A 17592-nucleotide genomic window follows, 5' to 3' on the forward strand; every position below is an offset into this window, starting at 1 on the left:
TCTTTTTGAATATTGGTACCACATTTGCTGTGCGGCAGTCCTGTGGAACAGACCCCGTCGCTATAGAGTCCCTAAATATAAGAAATATTGGTTTGTCTATTACATTACGTAGTTCTTTTAGTACTCGTGAGGGTATGCCATCTAGAGATTTATCTATTTTAATCTTATTTAGCTGGTTTTGCACCTCTTATTGGGATAGATAGGTGACCCTTAATATAGGGTTTTCTTTGTCTCTCGGGCCTAGTGTTGAGCGATAACTTCCGATATCCAGAAGTTTAGTATCGGATTGGATCAGCCGATATCAAAAAAATATCGGATATCGCCGATACCGATACCCGATACCAATGCAAGTCAATGGGACACAAATAACGGAATGTAAGTAAACCATTTCTGTCCTTCTGCATCCTGTTCCAGAGGGGGAAGAGTGTGGGCGGTGCATGGGCGGGCACTGTGCGTGTCTGTTTGTGCGGGCAGGGTCTGTACGTGCCTCTCGGGGCTCTGTGCGAGCTGCCGGGGCTCTGTGCGGGCTGCTGGGGGTCTGTGTGGGCTGCCGGGGGCTCTGTGCAGGCTGCCGGGGGCTCTGTGCGGGCTTCCGGGGGCTCTGTGCATGCTGCCGGGGCTCTGTGAGGGCTGTGCGTGTGTGCAGGCATCGTCCGATGGGGCTACAAGTCCCATCGGATGATGCCTGCTACAGTGACACTGATTGACATAATAGCCAATGAAGGGACAGTAGTAGTCCCATCATCTGGCTAATGTGTTGAAAGTAAAAAAAAAAAAAAAAACATACATACTACATACAACATACTAAATACATACTACATACATACTACACACATACTACATACAATACATTCATATATTACATACAACACATACATATAGACATACAGTACATTAAACATAGAGTACATACTCACCATTACTTGTCATTTTGATCCCCGAAGCCAGTATCACCTGTAAAAAAGATTAAAATAACAAACAACCAATATACTCCCTGTCCGCAGAAATCCATGAGTGTCCCACGACGATCTCCCATGGAGAACAGCAGCATCAGCTGATGCGACCGCTCTGCAGGGGCTCCAGGAACACAATGACGTGTGGAAGGTATCCTTCCGCCACTATATTCCTCCGCCGCTGTAATAAAAAAATAGTCCCTAGTCTCACTTTTGGCATTTCTGTGTGAGAAATTTTCCACACAGCAATTGCCATAAAGTGAGACTTTGAACTTTAGTAACCTCAGTGATGCACTGCAGGAGTCATTGTCTCCTGTCAGTGTGTCACTGAGGGTTCTATAGAGCAGTGACATCACCCGATGTCACTGTTCTATAGGGGAGATCGTCGTGGGACACTCGTTATTAATTGGACTACGGCGGACAGGTAGTATACGGTTTATTATTTTACGTTTTTTGCAGGCGCTGAAGTATGGTAAGTATGGTTAAATGAAGAATATTAAAATACTTTTTTCCTAATGTGTGTGTGTTTTATTCACCCTTTATTACTATTGGATTAATAATGGATAGCCATGGCCCCTCTCTAGGCTATGAATATCAGCCCGCAGCTGTCTGCGTAGCCTTTCTGGCTATAAAATATAGGGGACCCCACGTCATTTTTTTGGGGGTTCCCTTTTTTAATAGCCAGTAAAGGCTACGCAGACAGCTGCGGCATGATATTCATAGCAGGCTACAAATATTGGCCCCCGGCCGTCGGCTTTCCCACTCTGGAGCAGAAAATTGCACGAGAGCCCACACAATTTTTTTTTTTTAATTCAACGCTCATTAAGGCCTCTTTCTCCCTTGGGTCGGTATGGGTCCGTCGCTATGCGTTGGGCCGATGTACCGACGCATGTTGTGAAATTTGTGCACGACGTGGGCAGCGGATGCAGTTTTTGCATCCGCTGCCCATTCTGAAGTCTGGGGAGGAGGGGGCGGATTTTCAGCATGCGCAGCAGAAAATGGCGGACGCGACGGACAAAAAAAAGTTCACTTGAACGTTTTTTCGTGCCGGCGGTCTGCCAAAACATGACGGATCCGTTGCACGACGGACGCGACGTGTGGCCATCCGTCGCTAATACAAGTCTATGGTTCAAAAAACGCATTCTGCGATGCAGTTTTTGGTGCAGTTTTGATGCAGTTTTTGATGCAGGTTTTGATGCGGTTTTTGGAAATAAATAAATGGAAAATGTGCATGATTTGAATGGAAGCATGCATGAAAAAACGGATTCGGAGGCCGGATTCATCATTTCACATCTCAGTTTCATACATTTTTTGCCGGATCCGTCGCTGTGCGCTTTTTCGGCGGACAGAAAAATCGTTCCTCTGTATGTGTTTTCCGTCTGGCGGAAACAGCTTTTTTGACGGATCCGGCAGAAAACGGATGAAACATGTGGCCATCAGGTGCAATCCGGCGCTAATACAACTCTATGAGAAAAAAACGGATCCGGCGGAAAAAAATGGATCCTGCGGAAACAAACGGATCTGGGGGAAAAAAACAGATCCGGAGGAAAAAAACGGATCCGGCAGGAAAAATCGGATCCTGCAAATGTGCTCGCAGGATGTGTTTTTTACCCATAGACTTGTATTGCCAACGGATCGCGATGGATGGCCACACGTCGCGTCCGTCGTGCAATGGATCCGCCGTGTTTTGGCGGACCGCCGGCACGAAAAAACGTTCAAGTGAACTTTTTTTGTCAGTCATGTCCACCATTTTCTACCGCGCATGCGTGGCCGAAACTACGCCCCCTCCTTCCCAGACTTCAGAATGTGCAGCGGATGCATTGAATAACTGCATCCGCTGCCCACGTCGTGCACAAATTTCACAACGTGCGTCGGTATGTCGGCCCGACGTATAGCAACAGATCCGTACCAACTCAAGGGTGAAAGAGGCCTTAATGAGCGTTGAATTTAAAAAAAAAAAAACGGTGTGGGCTTCCGCGCAATTTTCTGCGCCAGAGGGGGAAAGCCGACGGCCGGGGGCCAATACTTGTAGCCTGCTATGAATGTCAACCCGCAGCTGTCTGCGTAGCCTTAACTAGCTATTAAAATAGGGGGACCCCCCAAAAAATGACGTGGGGTCCCCCTATATTTTATAGCCAGAAAGGCTAAGCAGGCAGCTGCGGGCTGATATTCATAGCCTAGAGAGGGGCCATGGATATTGCCCCCCCCCAGCTACAAATACCAGTCCGCAGCCGCCCGCTCCGGTGTAGCAGTGGGATATGGGGTAATAAGGGGTTAATGTCACCTTGCTATTGTAAGGTGACATTAAGCCGGGTTAATAATGGAGAGACGCCAATAAGACGCCTATCCATTATTAATCCAAGAGTAATAAAGGGTTAATAAAACACACACACATTAGGAAAAACGAATTTTAATATTCTTCATTTAACCATACTTACCATACTTCAGTGCCTGCAAAAAACGTAAAATAATAAACCGTATACTACCTGTCCGCCGTATTCCAATTAATAACGAGTGTCCCACGACAATCTCCCCTATAGAACAGTGACATCAGGTGATGTCACTGCTCTATAGGACCTTCAGTGACACACTGACAGGAGACAATGGCTCCTGCAGTGTATCACTGAAAGGCTGCTTGAGTTCAAAGTCTCACTTTATGGCAATTGCTGCGTGGGAAAATTTCTCACACAGCAATGGCATAAAGTGAGACTAGGTACTATTTTTTTTACAGCGGCGGGGGAATACAGTGGTGGAAGGATACCTTCCTCCCGTCATTGTGTTCCTGGAGCCCCTGGAGAGCGGATGGAACAGCTGATGCTGCCGTTCTCCACGGAAGATCGTCGTGGAATACTCGTGGATTCTGCAGATCAGGGAGTATATTGGTTGTTTGGTATTTTAATATTTTTTTACAGATGACACTGGGAACAAAGTGACAATTAATGGTGAGTATGAACTCTATTTTTAATGTACTGTATGTCTGTATGTATGTATGTATTGTATGTAATGTATGAATGTATTGTATGTAGTATGTATGTAGTGTGTATGTAGTATGTTGTATGTAATGTATGTAGCATGCATGTATGTAGTATGTAAGTATGTATTGTATGTGGTATGTATGTAGTATGTATGTATGTAGAATGTATGTAATGTGTGTAGTATGTATGTAGCATGTATGTAGCATGTAGTATGTAGTAAATATAGGAAAACTGACTGAACAGCAATCTAGTCTGAACTGGTGCATAACCAAAAAAACTTACATAGCAAATAGATCAATGGCTGCACTCAATTTTACTGTACTAAAACAAGGAAATGTGCGATACATGAAATGTGAATAGTGGAGCGCCCCCACATCAGAGCAATGGGGTACTCGGTACCGGGTCCTTCGGTTCGGGGGATGTCACGGTGGCCCGACGCGGTCCGTGGCCCTTTGAGGGGCGTCCAATAAAGGGGAAAGTTTGTATAATGTTCGTGACGTCACCTGTGGTATTAGGTCAGGGTGACCAATGCTGCTTAGAGGTCCGCTGGGGTGGTGTTATGGCAGTTAGATGGTATACCTTCCCACAGGTGAAGTGTATCCCCAGGGCTTCCCACAAGTGTAGGTGGTGATAGTGGATGATGTGAGGCGCGGTGAATAACAAGGACACAAGGTTGCAGTCTCTTTACCTTTTACTGGAAGCTTCAGCATCCACAGTCCAGTGTACGGACCACAGGGTAGGCAGAGTCCAGCCGGTCTGAAAGCAAATCCAGAGTTCCCATATCCAGGTGGAAATCAGTAGCCTTCCTACTAGCGCCTGTGTGTTGTAGTACCTCCCTGCTGAGCAACTCGGTAAGGTCCTCACAACTTTCGTGGATGTTCTAGATGTTTTTTCTTCCTCTCTGTCCCCCAGATAGTATGGATAGGACAAACCCGTTTGACTGATGGCCTGAGGCTTGTTTATAGGGACCCTAGAGACGCCCCGACCCCCACAATTTGCCACTGTGTCTTCTTAGGTATTAAGGTCGGGCAGCCAACTTGGAATTGACTGTCCTGCCGGTCTCTGAAGTAATGCGTATAGTCAATTACTCCCTCGGTGTTCCGGCCACTGGCTACGCGCCTCAGAAGGAGGCAGCCTTTACAGGGCAGAACTCCTTCTGGTGTTATCTCCTTGTGCTGTGACTTTGTTTCTCACTCTCTACAACACAGTTCTCTTCGTGTCCTTTCCTAGGATGCCGCCGCATGTGGGGCAGGCGCAGCCCCGCGTTCCTCCATCTTGCTAGGCCTCCGCCAGGATCCCACCCCCGACAGGGACCCCCTGCCCGCAGCCCCGACGCTCCTCCCTCTCCCCCTGTCCGCCCGACAGGTGTTGTCTGGGCAAAGCCCAGCCAGTGTCTCTCTAACTTTCTATCCAAACCACCAGTTTTACCCTTCTGTGAGGAGTGCCCTACTAGATAGGAGCGTAGCTCCCCCTGGTGGATTGGAGTGTGAAGTCTTGTGTTTGGTGTGTGATACCTCGAAAGATGAACTCCTTTATTACCTTCAGACGTAATATCACTCCCCCTGGTGGAAGAATGACATTACTGCAGCAACCAGGACTCTGGGGTGCTGCAATAGCATAATGGCTTGTGAAATCTATGAAAAAACACATGAGATGCTTAGCACAAGATTTGGCCAAAAATTGTGAGCCCATCCACCAAACGTCAAGGTAATCTCAAATCGGATAGGTACCTGACCTGTCTGCCTAGTGTGAACACTTACTTCTGGCTAATAAGATTGAGAACATCAGAGACAGTTTTAGTCGACAACCCCCAGAACCCTTCCTCCCAACTACCCAGCCCTCCACCTCCAAAACCAACTTCTCCACCCTTACAGAAGACAGACTCTCCACTCTACTCTCAAGATCGCATCTCACCACCTGTGCACTTGATCCGATCCCATCCCACTTCATCCCAAACCTCGCCACAGTCTTCATCCCAACCCTAACCCATCTCTTCAACCTATCACTAACAACTGGTGTTCTCCATTCAAGCTTTAAACATGCCTCAATCACACCTATCCTCAAAAAGCCCTCTCTTGACCCATCCTCTGTATCTAGCTATCGCCCTATATCACTTCTCCCCTATGACTCAAAACTACTGGAACAACACGTCCATCTTCAACTGTCCTCCCATCTATCTTCCTGCTCCCTCTTCGACCGCTTTCAATCTGGCTTCCGGTCACACCACTCCACTGAAACTGCCCTAACTAAGGTCACCAATGACCTATTAACCGCCAAAAGCAAGCGGCACTACTCTATCCTCCTCCTCCTGGACCTGTCCTCTGCCTTTGACACAGTGGACCATTCCCTGTTGCTGCAGACCCTCTCATCCCTTGGCATCACAGACTTGACCCTATCCTGGATCTCGTCATACTTAACTGACCGGACATTCAGCGTCTCCCACTCACACACCACCTCCTCACCTCGCCCCCTATCTGTCGGAGTCCCGCAAGGTTCAGTTCTAGGGCCCCTGCTCTTCTCCATTTACACCTTTGGCCTGGGACAGCTCATAGAATCTCACAGCTTTCAGTATCATCTCTATGCTGATGACACACAGATCTACATCTCTGGACCAGATATCACCACCCTTCTAACCAGAATCCCTCAATGTCTATTCGCTATTTCATCCTTCTTCTAGATTTCTAAAACTTAACATGGACAAAACAGAATTCATCTTCTTTCCCCCATCTCACACGACCTCCCCAACGAACCTATCCATTACAGTAAACGGCTGCCCACTCTCCCCAATCCCACAAGCCCGCTGTCTTGGGTGTCATGAATCCCCAATGGCTAGGGATAGCACAGGACAAGCAAAGTACAAATAAATAACGGACGAGCTCTAGGGTGATGGAACCTGGGCTGACCGCTGCCCTACGCCTGACAAACGCAACTAGAGATAGCCAGGGAGCGTGCCTACGTTGGTTCTAGACGCCACGCACCAGCCTAAGAGCTAACTAGTACTGCAGAGAAAATAAAGACCTCACTTGCCTCCAGAGGAATGAACCCCAAAAGATATAGTTGCCCCCTCACATGTATTGACGGTGAAATGAGAGGAAGGCACACACATAGAGATGATATATATAGATTTAGCAAATTGAGGCCCGCTGTAAACTAGAAAGCAGAACGATACAAAAGGGGACTGAGCGGTCAGCAAAAAACCCTAATCAAAAAACCATCCTGAGATTACAAGAACCCATGTGCCAACTCATGGCACATGGGGAGAACCTCAGTCCACTAGAGCTACCAGCTAGCATAGAGACATAATAAGCAAGCTGGACAAAAAACCAAACAACTGAAAATCAGCACTTAGCTTATCCTGAAAGATCTGGGAGCAGGTAGGCAGGAACCAAACAGAGCACATCTGAATACATTGATAGCCGGCAAGGGAATGACAGAAAGGCCAGGTAAAATAGGAAACACCCAGCCTCTGATGGACAGGTGGAAACCAAAGGCCGCAACCCACCAAAGTCACCCAGTACCAGCAGTAACCACCAGAGGGAGCCCACAAACAGAATCCACAACAGTACCCCCCCCTTGAGGAGGGGTCACCGAACCCTCACGAGAACCCCCAGGGCGATCAGGGTGAGCTCTATGGAAGGCGCGGACCAAATCAGTCGCATGAACATCGGAGGCGACCACCCAGGAATTATCCTCCTGAAACTCCTGCAATGCACGTCGCAAGTCTGGGGATACGGCGGACAATATTACCCCATCCCTAAGGATACCAGTAGGCCCAGAGTCTCCAGGAGAGTCAGGCACAAAACTCCTGGAAAGAGCATCTGCCTTCACATTCTTTGAACCTGGCAGGTATGAAACCACGAAATTGAAACGAGAAAAAAACAACGACCAACGAGCCTGTCTAGGATTCAAACGCCTGGCAGACTCAAGGTAAATGAGATTCTTGTGATCAGTCAAGACCACCACACGATGTTTAGCACCCTCAAGCCAATGACGCCACTCCTCAAATGCCCACTTCATGGCCAAAAGCTCCCGATTACCCACATCATAATTGCGCTCGGCGGGCGAGAATTTTCTAGAGAAGAATGCACATGGCTTCATCACCGAGCCATTAGAACTTCTCTGTGACAAAACCGCCCCCGCTCCAATCTCGGAAGCATCAACCTCAACCTGAAAAGGAAGTGAAACATCTGGTTGACACAACACAGGAGCAGAAGAAAACCGGCGCTTAAGTTCCTGAAAGGCCCCCACAGCCGCAGGAGACCAATTAGCAACATCAGCACCCTTTTTAGTTAAATCAGTCAAAGGTTTAACAATACTGGAAAAATTTGCAATGAACCGACGATAAAAATTAGCAAACCCCAAGAACTTCTGTAGGCTCTTAACAGATGTAGGTTGTGTCCAGTCACAAATTGCCTGAACCTTAACGGGATCCATCTCAATAGTAGAAGGAGAAAAAATGTACCCCAAAAAAGAAATCTTCTGGACTCCGAAGAGACACTTTGAGCCCTTCACAAACAGAGAATTGGCCCGCAGAACCTGAAACACCTTCCTGACCTGTAGAACATGAGACTCCCAGTCATCAGAAAACACCAAAATATCATCCAAATACACAATCATAAACTTATCCAGATATTCACGGAAAATATTGTGCATAAAGGACTGAAAGACTGACGGAGCATTGGAGAGTCCAAAAGGCATTACCAAATACTCAAAATGGCCCTCAGGTGTATTAAATGCGGTTTTCCACTCATCACCTTGTTTTATCCGCACCAGATTATACGCACCGCGAAGATCTATCTTAGTGAACCACCTAGCCCCCTTAATGCGAGCAAACAAGTCAGTCAATAATGGCAATGGATACTGATATTTGACTGTAATCTTATTCAGAAGGCGATAATCTATACAAGGCCTCAGGGAACCATCTTTTTTTGCCACGAAAAAAAAACCTGCTCCCAGAGGGGACGAAGATGGACGAATATGTCCCTTTTCCAAGGACTCCTTAATATAATTCCGCATAGCAGTATGCTCTGGCAGTGACAGATTAAATAAACGACCCTTAGGGAACTTACTGCCAGGAATCAATTCTATAGCACAGTCACAATCTCTATGAGGAGGGAGCGAATTGAGCTTAGGCTCCTCAAAAACATCCCTATAGTCAGACAAAAACTCAGGGATCTCAGAAGGAGTAGATGAAGCGATAGAAATCGGAGGTGCATCATCATGAACCCCCTGACATCCCCAGCTTAACACAGACATTGTTTTCCAGTCCAGGACAGGATTATGAGTTTGTAACCATGGCAGACCCAGCACTAGTACATCATGTAAATTATACAGTACAAGGCAGCGAATCACCTCCTGATGAACGGGAGTCATGCGCATGGTCACTTGTGTCCAATACTGCGGTTTATTCATAGCCAATGGTGTAGAGTCAATTCCCTTCAGAGGAATAGGGACTTCCAGAGGCTCCAGACTAAAACCGCAGCGTTTAGCAAATGACCAATCCATAAGACTCAGGGCGGCGCCCGAATCCACATAGGCATCAACGGAAATGGAAGACAGTGAAAAAATCAGAGTCACAGACAAAATGAACTTAGGCTGCAGAGTACCAATGGCAAAAGATTTATCAAGCTTTTTTGTGCGTTTAGAGCATGCTGATATAACATGAGCTGAATCACCACAATAAAAACACAATCCATTTTTCCGCCTATAACTTTGCCGTTCACTTCTGGACTGAATTCTATCACATTGCATAGTCTCAGGTGCCTGTTCAGAAGACACCGCCAACTGGTGCACGGGTTTGCGCTCCCGCAAACGCCGATCAATCTGAATGGCCATAGCCATAGACTCATTCAGACCTGTAGGCGTAGGGAACCCCACCATAATATCCTTAATGGCCTCAGAAAGACCATTTCTGAAGTTTGCAGCCAGGGCGCACTCATTCCACTGAGTAAGCACCGACCATTTCCGACATTTTTGACAATATATTTCCGCTTCATCATGCCCCTGAGAGAGGGCTAATAAAGCCTTTTCAGCCTGAATCTCCAGGTTGGGTTCCTCATAGAGCAATCCCAATGCCAGAAAAAACGCATCCACACTGAGCAATGCAGGATCCCCTGGTGCCAATGCAAATGCCCAATTCTGAGGGTCGCCCCGCAGGAAAGATATTACAATCCTGACCTGTTGAGCAGGGTCTCCAGAGGAGCGAGATTTTAAAGAAAGAAACAATTTACAATTGTTCCTGAAATTCAGGAAGGTAGATCTATCTCCAGAGAAGAACTCTGGAATAGGAATTCTAGGTTCAGACATGGGAGTGTGAACAACAAAATCCTGTATGTTTTGAACTTTTGCCGCGAGATTACTCAGGCTGGAAGCCAAACTCTGGACATCCATGTTAAACAGCTAAGATCAGAGCCATTCAAGGGTTAAGAGGAGGTAAGAAGCAGCTAGACAGCAATTAAGGGCTAGGCAGCAAAACTCTGAAGGGAAAAAAAAAAAAAAAAAATTTCCCTTAAACACTTCTATTTCTCCTGCTTCAGCCCAAACAATTAACACTTTGTGGGCCGGCTATGCTGTCATGAATCCCCAATGGCTAGGGATAGCACAGGACAAGCAAAGTACAAATAAATAACGGACGAGCTCTAGGGTGATGGAACCTGGGCTGACCGCTGCCCTACGCCTGACAAACGCAACTAGAGATAGCCAGGGAGCGTGCCTACGTTGGTTCTAGACGCCACGCACCAGCCTAAGAGCTAACTAGTACTGCAGAGAAAATAAAGACCTCACTTGCCTCCAGAGGAATGAACCCCAAAAGATATAGTTGCCCCCTCACATGTATTGATGGTGAAATGAGAGGAAGGCACACACATAGAGATGATATATATAGATTTAGCAAATTGAGGCCCGCTGTAAACTAGAAAGCAGAACGATACAAAAGGGGACTGAGCGGTCAGCAAAAAACCCTAATCAAAAAACCATCCTGAGATTACAAGAACCCATGTGCCAACTCATGGCACATGGGGAGAACCTCAGTCCACTAGAGCTACCAGCTAGCATAGAGACATAATAAGCAAGCTGGACAAAAAACCAAACAACTGAAAATCAGCACTTAGCTTATCCTGAAAGATCTGGGAGCAGGTAGGCAGGAACCAAACAGAGCACATCTGAATACATTGATAGCCGGCAAGGGAATGACAGAAAGGCCAGGTAAAATAGGAAACACCCAGCCTCTGATGGACAGGTGGAAACCAAAGGCCGCAACCCACCAAAGTCACCCAATACCAGCAGTAACCACCAGAGGGAGCCCACAAACAGAATCCACAACACTTGGGGTAATCCTTGACACTGATCTGTCCTTCAAACCACATATCCAAACACTTTCCACTTCCTGCCACCTCCAACTCAAAAATATTTCATGGATCCATACATTCCTAAACCAAGAATCTGCAAAAACCTTAGTCCATGCCCTCATCATCTCCCGCCTCGACTACTGTAACCTCCTGCTCTATGGCCTCCCCTCTAACACTCTCGCACCCCTCCAATCTATTCTAAACTCTGCTGCCCGACTAATCCACCTGCCCCCCCGCTATTCCCCGGCCTCTCCCCTCTGTCAATCCCTTCACTGGCTCCCCATTACACAGAAACTCCAGTACAAAAGCCTAACCATGACATACAAAGCCATCCACAACCTGTCTCCTCCATACATCTGTGACCTCGTCTCCCGGTACTTTCCTGCATGCAACCTCCGATCCTCACAAGATCTCCTTCTCTACTCCCCTCTTATCTCCTCTTCACACAATCGCATACAAGATTTCTCTCGTGCATCCCCCCTACTCTGGAACTCTCTACCACAACATATCAGACTCTCGCCTACCATCAAAACCTTCAAAAAGAAGCTGAAGACCCACCTCTTCCGACAAGCCTAAAACCTGCAGTAACCACCGATCGACCAAACCACTGCACGACCAGCTCTATCATTACCTACTGTATCCTCACCCATCCCTTGTAGATTGTGAGCCCTCGCGGGCAGGGTCCTCTCTCCTGTTCCAGTTGTGACTTGTATTGTTCAAGATTATTGTACTTGTTTTTATTATGTACACCCCTCCTCACATGTAAAGCGCCATGGAAAAAATGGCGCTATAATAATAAATAATAATAATAATAATAATAACATGGTAAAGCCTGCATTTATAGGAAGGTCAGAACCAACTGTGTTGGGATGTAATTAAAATCACAGCATGGTGAAGGGCGGGGCGTTCAAGTCAGAAAAAATAGTACATAGTAAATATAGGAAAACTGACTGAACCGCAATCTAATCTGAACTGGTGTAGTATGTATGTAGTATGTATGTAGCATGTAGCATGTATGTAGCATGTACGGTATGTAGCATGTATGTAGCATTTTTTTTCTACATTCAACACATTAGCCGGATGATGGGACTACTACTGTCCCATCATTGGCTAATGTGTCAATCACTGTCATTGTAGCAGGCATCGTCCGATGGGACTTGTAGTCCCATCGGACGATGCCTGCACACCCGCACAGACCCCCCGGCAGCCCGCACAGACCCCAGAGAGACCTGTACAGACCCCCGGCAGGCCGTACAGAGCCCCGGCAGCCCGCACAGAGTCCCGGCAGCCCGCACAGAGCCCCGGCAGCCCACACAGACCTCCGGCAGCCCGCACAGACCCCCGGCAGCCCGCACAGAGCCCCGGCAGCCCACACAGAGCCCCGGTAGCCCACATAGAGCCCCAGTAGGCCCGCACAGACACCCGGCAGCCCGCATAGACCCCCAAGAGGCCCGCACAGACCCCACCCGCACACACAGACATGCACAGTGTCCTCCCACGCACCACCCACACTCTTCGCCCCCCCTCCGGAACAGGAAGGACAAGGACAGAAAGGGTTTATTTTAATTCCGATATTTGTGTCCCATTGACTTGCATTGGTATTGGGTATCAGTATCGGCGATATCCGATATTTTTTGGATATCATCCGATCCAATCCGATACCGATACTTCTGGATATCGGAAGGTATCGCTCAACACTAGTCATCAACATATTAACAAACATTGTTCAAATATGATGTGCCTTTGTTTCCCAAGGATAGTAGAACAATACTAGGACTACAATACTAGCACAGATACAACAGCTAATCAATAAATGGCAGCCATTAAACAATAGTGGAATTGACAATAAGAGTCAACATTCATTCTCACATGAACATTAGGGTACCGTCTCACAGTGGCACTTTTGTCGCTACGACGGTACGATCCGTGACGTTCCAGCGATATCCATACGATATCGCATTGTCTGACATGCAGCAGCGATCAGGGACCCTGCTGAGAATCGTACGTCGTAGCAGATCGTTTGGAACTTTATTTCGTCGCTGGATCTCCCGCTGTCATCGCTGGATCGGTGTGTGTGACACCGATCCAGCGATGCGTTCGCTTGTAACCAGGGTAAACATCGGGTTACTAAGCGCAGGGCCGCGCTTAGTAACCCGATGTTTACCCTGGTTACCATCGTAAATGTAAAAAAAAAAAACAGTACATACTCACATTCCGGTGTCCGTCAGGTCCCTAGCCGTCTGCTTCCCGCACTGACTGACTGCCGGCCGGAAAGTAAAAGCACAGCACAGCGGTGACGTCACCGCTGTGCTCAGCTTTCACTTTACGGCCGGCACTCAGTCAGTGCGGGAAGCAGACGGCTAGGGACCTGACGGACACTGGAATGTGAGTATGTACTGTTTGGTTTTTTTTACATTTACGATGGTAACCAGGGTAAACATCGGGTTACTAAGCGCGGCCCTGCGCTTAGTAACCCAATGTTTACCCTGGTTACCCGGGGACTTCGGCATCGTTGGTCGCTGGAGAGCTGTCTGTGTGACAGCTCCCCAGCGACCACACAACGACTTACCAACGATCACGGCCAGGTCATATCGCTGGTCGTGATCGTTGGTAAATCGTTTTGTGTAACGGTACCCTTACTCATGTCCCGGTGCCTACTGAAAGAATACGTCTGGATAAGTAAGAAAAAATGCTGAGTCGTAACATATGGTTATTATATCACTGATCACTCATGCACTACTAATAGGATTAAACTGTTCAGACAGCAAAATATATCTAGAATTGCACATGAATGTACTATCACAACAGCTTTTGTCTTTTAAAGCCTTGTTATCTCTGCTTTTATGTAGCATGCAGAGGTAAACATAAGCATGATAAGGATGGGCCTACTCATGGGCCACTGCTATACACTCACCGGCCACTTTATTAGGTACACCATGCTAGTAACGGGTTGGACCCCCTTTTGCCTTCAGAACTGCCTCAATTCTTCGTGGCATAGATTCAACAAGGTGCTGGAAGCATTCCTCAGAGATTTTGGTCCATATTGACATGATGGCATCACACAGTTGCCGCAGATTTGTCGGCTGCACATCCCAAAGATGCTCCATAAAGGCAGGGTGGATCCATGCTTTCATGTTGTTTACGCCAAATTCTGACCCTACCATCCGAATGTCGCAGCAGAAATCGAGACTCATCAGACCAAGCAACGTTTTTCCAATCTTCTACTGTCCAATTTCGATGAGCTTGTACAAATTGTAGCCTCAGTTTCCTGTTCTTAGCTGAAAGGAGTGGTACCCGGTGTGGTCTTCTGCTGCTGTAGCCCATCTGCCTCAAAGTTCGACGCACTGTGCGTTCAGAGATGCTCTTAGGCCTACCTTGGTTGTAACGGGTGGCAATTTGAGTCACTGTTGCTTTCTATCAGCTCGAACCAGTCTGCCCATTCTCCTCTGACCTCTGGCATCAACAAGGCATTTCCGCCCACAGAACTGCCGCTCACTGGATTTTTTTTCTTTTTCGGACCATTCTCTGTAAACCCTAGAGATGGTTGTGCGTGAAAATCCCAGTAGATCAGCAGTTTCTGAAATACTCAGACCAGCCCTTCTGGCACCAACAACCATGCCACGTTCAAAGGCACTCAAATCACCTTTCTTCCCCATACTGATGCTCGGTTTGAACTGCAGGAGATTGTCTTGACCATGTCTACATGCCTAAATGCACTGAGTTGCCGCCATGTGATTGGCTGATTAGAAATTAAGTGTTAACAAGAAGTTGGACAGGTGTACCTAATAAAGTGGCCGGTGAGTGTATGTTTGCCCTCCAGGCTAAAATTTGCCAGCCAGTCCCTGCTCTAATATCTGTCTTGTGGGCATTACACAAGAGACATGGATCATTAACTTTTATTATCCCAAACAATAGCCTATATTCCAGGCACTTCCAAAATAAAGCAAATATCCAAAAAATAGAACCAGAACGGAAGCTTTGTGCCAGTAAAAACATGAATTTTATTAATAATAATACATTAAAATCCTAATAAAGTCCAAATGACAGTCAGTGGTAAAACATAAGACAGAATATATACTGTCTGCTGAGAAGATACATATGTCAATACACCTATCCAACAAAAATTGTTCCCTAATAATTACAGCCCAGAGCAGGGAGAGTATATAGGATATATAGATACTGAATAGCATAGATGCTTAAATGTATATTATTCCATATATATGGGCTAAATGCATAGGTCTGCACTGTATTTCATTGTTTAAGTCAGGGCTACATGTATATAATAGTAAAAAGAGGTATATAAACCTAAAAAAATATAAATCAGCCCTAAAAAGTGTTGACAATGGTATCACTATGTATAACTGAACATATTTGCCACATGGTAATGCTCAAGTGTGAGGCATAGTGAAGATATATAAGATGATGCCACTATATATATATATGCTGACCATATGCCAAGTGACGCACAGACATAAGATATAGGGAGAGGTGAAAAAGTATTTACCTGTACCAGCAGAACAGTAAATGGACCCCGACGCGCGTTTCGCGGTTAAGCTTCGTCCAGGGGAGTAGTCTTCATGAATGAGCGCGTGAAGGGCCTTAGATGACGTCACGGCTTGTGATTGGTCGCGGCCGCCCATGTGACCGCTCACGCGACCAATCACAAGCGGTGACGTTATCTAAGGCCCTTCACGCGCTCATTCTTAAGAAGGAAGGCTGCCGGAAAGAAGCAGGGCGTGTCCGAGGGTGAGTATATACCTAATAGGAATATACTCACCCTCGGCTTCTTTCCGGCAGCCTTCCTTCCTAAGAATGAGCGCGTGAAGGGCCTTAGATGACGTCACGGCTTGTGATTGGTCGCGGCCGCCCATGTGACCACTCACGTGACCAATCACAAGCCGTGACGTCACCACAGGTCATTCACGCGCTCATTCTTAGGAATGAAGGCTGCCAGTTAGTACCAGGGCGCGTCCGAGGGTGAGTATATCAATATTTTTTATTTTGATTCTTTATTTTACACTTAAATATGGATCCCAGGGCCTGAAGGAGAGTTTCCTCTCCTTCAGACCCTGGGAACCATAGTATCCCATTGCACTGCATTGGGTTTCGTGTTTCGGCCGACCCCAACCCCGACTTTTTTATAGGATCGGCTGATTTCACTCCACCCGACTTTTGAGAAAGTCGGGTTTCGTGAAACCTGACCCGATCCTATAAAAATAAAAGTCGCTCAACCCTATGGGTGAGAAATGAAGTAGTGATTATTAGTCTACAGTTCTATGTACAGGGGATCATACTGTTTATTAAAAGATAAAATTGTTGCTCCATGCTCAAACCAATGTATAGTTTCTATAGTAGAAGAAGATGAACTATATTAGAGATTTTTTTATCAGCAATAAATAATTCTATTCTAGAATAGAAGTTATGAACATGTGAAATAATAAGAATAATCACGTTCTGAACTATGCTGAGATTTCCATATGTCAGAGGTACTCTTGCCACAAGATCTTACTTAAATTTTCATTGCACATTTCTCTCACTGACATGTTTTCTAATAGCACATCGAGTATCAATTTGCAATCTCCAACAGTCTGAACATCTTATCGATAAAGTGAATTTAACTTATATTAGATGCATATACTAGAAGGTGTAAGCTTTATTGTCAATGGAGTAAATTGTGTTATGGGTGGATTTTCTAAGCAAAAGGTCAAGTGAGCCATATGGACCAAAGGCGATGGCACAGCAAACAGTACTCTGTTCTGATCCTCTAACTTCCTGGTATTTTGACCTCATACCGTTACCTGACTTCCCTTATCTCTTCCCTCTGTTTATGATGTACCCTCCTGACTTTCGACCTCTGACTTATTGACTATTCCAACTCATGGCTTGTCTATGATAAGTGACTTAGCATCACATGTAGCGAATTTGACGTAGATGACTCAGGATCTGGATAAGGAATGCTAGACTCTGGAGTCATCACATTATCAATTGCAGGGTCAGATAATTAATCCCAGCACTGGCTTTGATGTCAGTTCCCTGTGATGCACCGTAGGTTTGTCCCGAACTGTTGTGAATTAGACTTTTTGGCTCCCTCTTGTGGTTACTAGTGATATGACTCTGGGATTGTCTTTCCTCAGTTTGGCACCCACCTGGGTCGTTAGTCCAGGGGTGTTGCTATATAAACTTTCTGGATCCTTAGTCCAGTGCCTGGCATCGTTGTAATCAGATCCTTTCTGTTTGCTCCTGTCTGCTGGTCCTGGTTCGTGCAAAATTAAGCTAAGTCTTGCTTCTTTGTTTTTTGGTTATTGCTTTGCTCTTATT

This window comes from Ranitomeya variabilis, chromosome 1 (assembly GCF_051348905.1).
Source record: "Ranitomeya variabilis isolate aRanVar5 chromosome 1, aRanVar5.hap1, whole genome shotgun sequence".
In the NCBI taxonomy this organism is placed as follows: domain Eukaryota; kingdom Metazoa; phylum Chordata; class Amphibia; order Anura; family Dendrobatidae; genus Ranitomeya; species Ranitomeya variabilis.